Source organism: Genypterus blacodes, unplaced genomic scaffold, assembly GCF_046128005.1.
Source record: "Genypterus blacodes isolate CSIRO-AG114 ecotype Tasmania unplaced genomic scaffold, CSIRO-AGI_Gbla_v1 ptg000084l_1, whole genome shotgun sequence".
Classification (NCBI taxonomy): domain Eukaryota; kingdom Metazoa; phylum Chordata; class Actinopteri; order Ophidiiformes; family Ophidiidae; genus Genypterus; species Genypterus blacodes.
This window is the reverse complement of record NW_027466889.1, coordinates 2501-7500: the sequence shown is the minus strand read 5'-3', so window position 1 is coordinate 7500 and position 5000 is coordinate 2501. Positions and strand designations below refer to the sequence as shown.

Sequence of the window (5000 nt, the reverse complement as noted above, 5' to 3'; positions counted from 1 at the left end):
AATTGAGCCTGGAACTCTGTCAGTTTAATTTCTGTTTAAAAGTCTTAATGTCTCCACCCCAAACTGTAAATATGATTTTAATAAAACGATTCTCTGGTTTCTATCCTGCTGCTCTGATCGCCTCCCTGACCGCTCTATGTGAGACCGCTCTATGTGTGGCTGCTGCATGTGTGACCGCTCCCTATATGACCGCTCCATGTGTGACAACTCTATACGCGAGATTGCTCTATGTATGACCGCTCTTTATGTGGGACCACTCTATGTGACTGCTCCATGTGGGACCGCTCTATGTGGGACCGCTCCAGCGACTCTGGACCACACAAATGACACATTATGAAGTGTAAGTGAGGGATGTAGTTGATGTTGTTTACATTGTTTACCTCACAGCATCACCAGCTGTTCGGCAGAATCAATCGCTAATCCTGAGTATAGCAGCTGTTTATGTGACGTCATGTATCGGCCCGCTCAGTATTTACTCACATAATCAAGTTTACAAGCACAGACTTTGGCCAGCAGATGGCGCTGTGGCTCCAAGTCTCCAGTCCGCAGCAACCGAGGCGAAGCTCCCGGGACACACCCTGACCACACGCCGCAGAGCACCCGAGGGGAGCGGCGGGTACACACACACACACACACTCAGCCTATAGAAGGTAGATCACAGCCTGATGCAGCGTATAGATCCACTCATGAGACATGGAGATGAATTATAGATGAGCTACAGCATTCAACTGTAGAAGAACAAGATGATGCTGTGTGTGTGTGTGTGTTCCTGGTCCCACCTGTCAGCGGCCACAGTGATGTGTGTGTGTGTGTGTGTTATTCCATTCAGCAGCATCTGTATTCTGCAATGATAGGAAAATCAATGCTGTGTGAGCCTGGAGGGCTGTAAGCATCCAGAGCATCCAGAGGAGATGTGAGCTCATATCCATCAGGAGGAGTCGTCACCTCCATTACACCAACATGTTACTGTGCGCTTGACTTCCAAAATGGCTCCTGTGGGAGACGACAGAGCGCTGTGATGCAGCCGTTATGTTCTGACTCGACTTAACACAGGCAAGTCAAGTGTGTGTGTGTGTGTGTGTGTGTGTTTCCTCACTCTTGAACCTCCACTGACTGAGCACAAACTTAACACTGTTACCATGACGAATTGTGCTCCTCTGTCGTCTCTTTTATGCTTCTAGTGCGATGGAAACAGTAAAGCAGCCCTGTTGACATGTGGAGGACGTTATTAACCCCTAACTGGGACACAACGTCCCCCTAATGTCCCCCTGTAGTCTGGAGACGGCTGTGATCATTTCCTCAGGAACCTGACAGGACCTTTGGGAACCATCCTGAGCTTTGTGTTGTGACCTCTGATGACCTAGAGAGCTGCTGCTGATGACCTGGGCTCCAGCCTTCATCCTGCTGGGGCTCAGCATCCTCATCTTCATCTCAGCCTCTGCTTCTGTTTATGATCTCTAATAAGAAGCTTCACTTTCACTTTCTTTCCCAAGTTATATTTTCAGCCAGCTGGTACACACAACATGAAAGCAGCAAGTACACACACACACGCACACACACACACACACTCTGTCTCCCTCTCTTCTTCAGGCTCTTGTCCTCAGACACTTCATCAATGCTTCATCTGCTCATGAGGCACAGAGGAAACGCTCAGGTGAAGGATTGTTGACATGCGTGAGTCCGTCGCCTTTAGAGCGCCGTCATCGCCGTCTGTTTGTGAGGAACGTCAGCTGTTAATGATGAAGATGTAAACACGACATGTGAGGTGAATGAATTTATGGCCTTAATTTCACGATAATTGAAGTTTGAATGTTCACATAAAGCTGCCGAGAGAGAGGGAGAGAGAGATGATTCATGTTATCACCAAGACTCTGGATTCTGGAAGCTTTCCTCCTCCGCAGCTCTGCAGGGACACACACACACACAGACATCACATGATCTTGTCCTCCTTTCCCCCTTGTCTCTATTTTGAGATACATTTTTCCACTTGTTAGGGGATTTTCAGAAACAGTTTCCAGCAGAATGTTCTGTTTGTGTAGCTCAGACTTCTTTAGCTTCAGTAGAGTTGTGTTGTTGTTGCAGTAAATGAAGGATTGAAGTTCTTCCTCCTGCTGGTCCCAGGTGGACACACACACAGGCCTCTGGTGCAGAACGCTGCGAGGTCAGCAGAGCGCCTGCAGGGGAACGCTGCTCGGTTGAAATCACTGGAGGTCAGATGAGTTAGTATCTGTCCAGTCTGCTCCGTCTGCAGCACCAAGGACAATCAAATGATTTCCAATAAGATTCAGCAACGATTTCTCTCTTTAACTTTCACTTCACTCTCCTCTCTCTCTCGCCCTCTCCCCCTCCCCCTCTCTCTCTCTCTCTCTCTCTCTCTCTCTCTCCCTCTCCCTCTCCCTCTCCCCCTCTCTCTCCCTCTCCCCCTCTCTCTCTCCCTCTCTCGCTCTCTCTCTCCCTCTCCCCCTCTCTCTCCCTCTCTCTCTCTCTCTCTCTCTCCCTCTCCCCCTCTCTCTCCCTCTCTCTCTCTCTCTCCCTCTCCCCCTCTCCCTCCCTTCACACATAACAGCCCTTTGTTACCTCTGTGTGTCTCCTCCTATACCTCCTCTCCCTGTGAGCTCTACAGCTCATTTACTTGAAGCCCCCATGTTTGCTGTTTGCTGGTCCTCTTGTTTGTGTGATGTAATCCAGGGGGGAGCATCCAAACTCAGGCTCAAGACATAAACCCGAAGGTTGGAGACACAGGAGGGAAAACAAAAGATAAATAATAACCCCTGCACCTCCATCCTTATGTACAGGGTAAGGGTGTGTGTTACCTTAAGGTCTGGTTAAGGCAGTGGCTCAGTGGGTAGTGCTTCCGCTTGGGAACCGTAGGGTCGCCGGAGGGTCGCCGGTTCGAGCCCCTGCCGAGGTGCCCCTGAGCAAGGCACCGAACCCTCAATTGCTCCCCCCTCTGCGAAGGGTGGTAATGTAATGTAAGTCGCTTTGGATAAAAGCGTCTGCCAAATGATCGTAATGTAATGTAATGTAATGTAATGTAATGTAAGTGCTCTTACACTGATGTTAGCACCTGAACGCCTCACCTGTGGCTGATAGTTTAAAGAGCATGCACAGACTAAAGCTTGGGTCTCCTCTCTTCAAGCTCCACAGCTGAGGAGCGAGTGTGCTTCTTCCTCCCTCAAACATGAGAATGGAGCCGTTTTCCTGCTCTAACAGCACAAAACAAGCACATAAACAATACAAAACATTTCACTGTTCATGTATTCTGCTAACAGCACTGAACCTACAGATACCTGACTCAGCGATCTGACATCTTTGTGTGTCTGTGACCAATAAAGCAAAGTTATTACCACAGAAGAAGAATCCTGCTCAGGCTGGAGGCAGACACAGCACATCACGCCGTCTCCAGGGTCTTATAGGTGATGATATTTGTCATCAGAAGGCGTGCAGACATCTTGTTCTATCCGTGTTTATCTCCCCGTATATCTCACTTTCCTTTCTTCCTCCTCCTCCTCCTCCTCCTCTGCCTGCTGCCTGGCGTGGAAGCAGACCTGCAGCCCTGTCCCCCTCTCAGCAGACACCAGCGGCTGTAAAGGCCACTTATTTTACTTTAATTTGTTTTCGCAGCCAGCTGTGTGTGTGTGTGTGTGTGTGTGGCTGACAGAGAGAGACGACAACCAGCGGGCAGACACGCTGAGGGAGGAAAAGGAAACGGCCTCATGGCAACGTGAAGCTGATTTAATTTAGATTAAAGGCGCCTAGCAGAGGTCGGCTGTGGTCGGAGGCGGAGGACGGGTGCGGCCTGGCGGTACCATCACACACACACACACACACACTGATATTAAAATGGCCTGCTGCTCCTGCTCAGTGACCATCTGTGCTGCTGGAGAAGACAAACCTCACAATATGGTTCCTGTGGTTGAACATGTTGAGCTGCAGGAGGCTCAGGACAGGAAGTGATGATGTGATGAAGCATGAGAAGGGTCGGGTGGACGTGTGGAGACTCGATTGTTCTGCAGTTACATGCTACACAAACATGACGCCTCAGTTTAATAACAATGGAGCTCATGTATGGATGTGCGGTCACATGGAATATTGACATTAGTGCCAACAATGCTACAGGCAGGGCAGAGCAGATAATCCCCTCTGTGTGTGCGTGTGCGTGTGTGTGTGTGTGTGTCTGCACAGTGTCAAATATGACAGCAGAGGGGGGAAAGTCCTCCTGATCTCCAGTTGGCCTTTATGGTTTTTCCACACTGCGGCACGGTGGTGATTTGTTTTGACTTCCTGCCAAACACACTGACGTCCTGTTTGGTATTGTGTTCAGGTCTGCTAACGTACGGGAGCATGCAGGACGGGAAGAGGTGAGGAAGGTCAGCATTAACCACAGCTCTGTGTTTACATTCTGCACTGCACTCACATGAGAGGGACGAGAGGAACCAGAACCCAGAACAGCTGAGCCCCGTCTCCATAGGAACGCTGATGCTCCACTTGTGTGTATGTTGCTTTGTTTATTCTTCTTTAAAATCCATTTAGATGTTCACTCAAAATCATGGACACGTTCATGCAGATCCACATTTAGGTGTGTGTGTGTGTGTGTGTGTGTGTGTGTGTGTGACTGAACGCAGCACATAAACATAATTAATTAGCAGCATAAACTAATGACTGTTTTATTTTTCAAGCTTCATGAAACACAAACAAGACAAACGGCTTCACACTAAATGTTTTTCTGTATTTATGGGTTTGGTTTGTGTTGAAGCTTGAATGTGACGAACCAACCAACACGCCTGTGACCTTTAACCTTTCCTGAGCCATCATTAATCTAATATCTGCATCAAAGCTTCCTTCATGTTCACAAACAACTGGCTGGCTTTGATTCTTAGTTATGATTTGATTAACATTTGAAAATAAAACACAAAATTCAGACAAGCAACATCCAACTGAACACACAAACAAACTAAGACATGAGCGTGTGTGTGTGCGTGTGTGTGTGTGTGTGTGTG

General features: G+C 48.4%; 1 protein-coding gene across 1 annotated transcript in view; it reads left to right on the top strand.

Moving 5' to 3' along the window:
- The window catches only part of LOC143007330 (SPARC-related modular calcium-binding protein 1-like), a 12426-nt gene extending 12323 nt beyond the window's left edge, over window positions 1-103 (top strand). Inside the window, exon 11 of the mRNA XM_076158612.1 lies at window positions 1-103. This exon is cut by the window's left edge and continues 349 nt beyond it. The gene's annotated coding sequence lies outside the window, so the exon portion shown is untranslated.
- The last annotated feature ends 4897 nt before the right edge of the window (window positions 104-5000 follow it).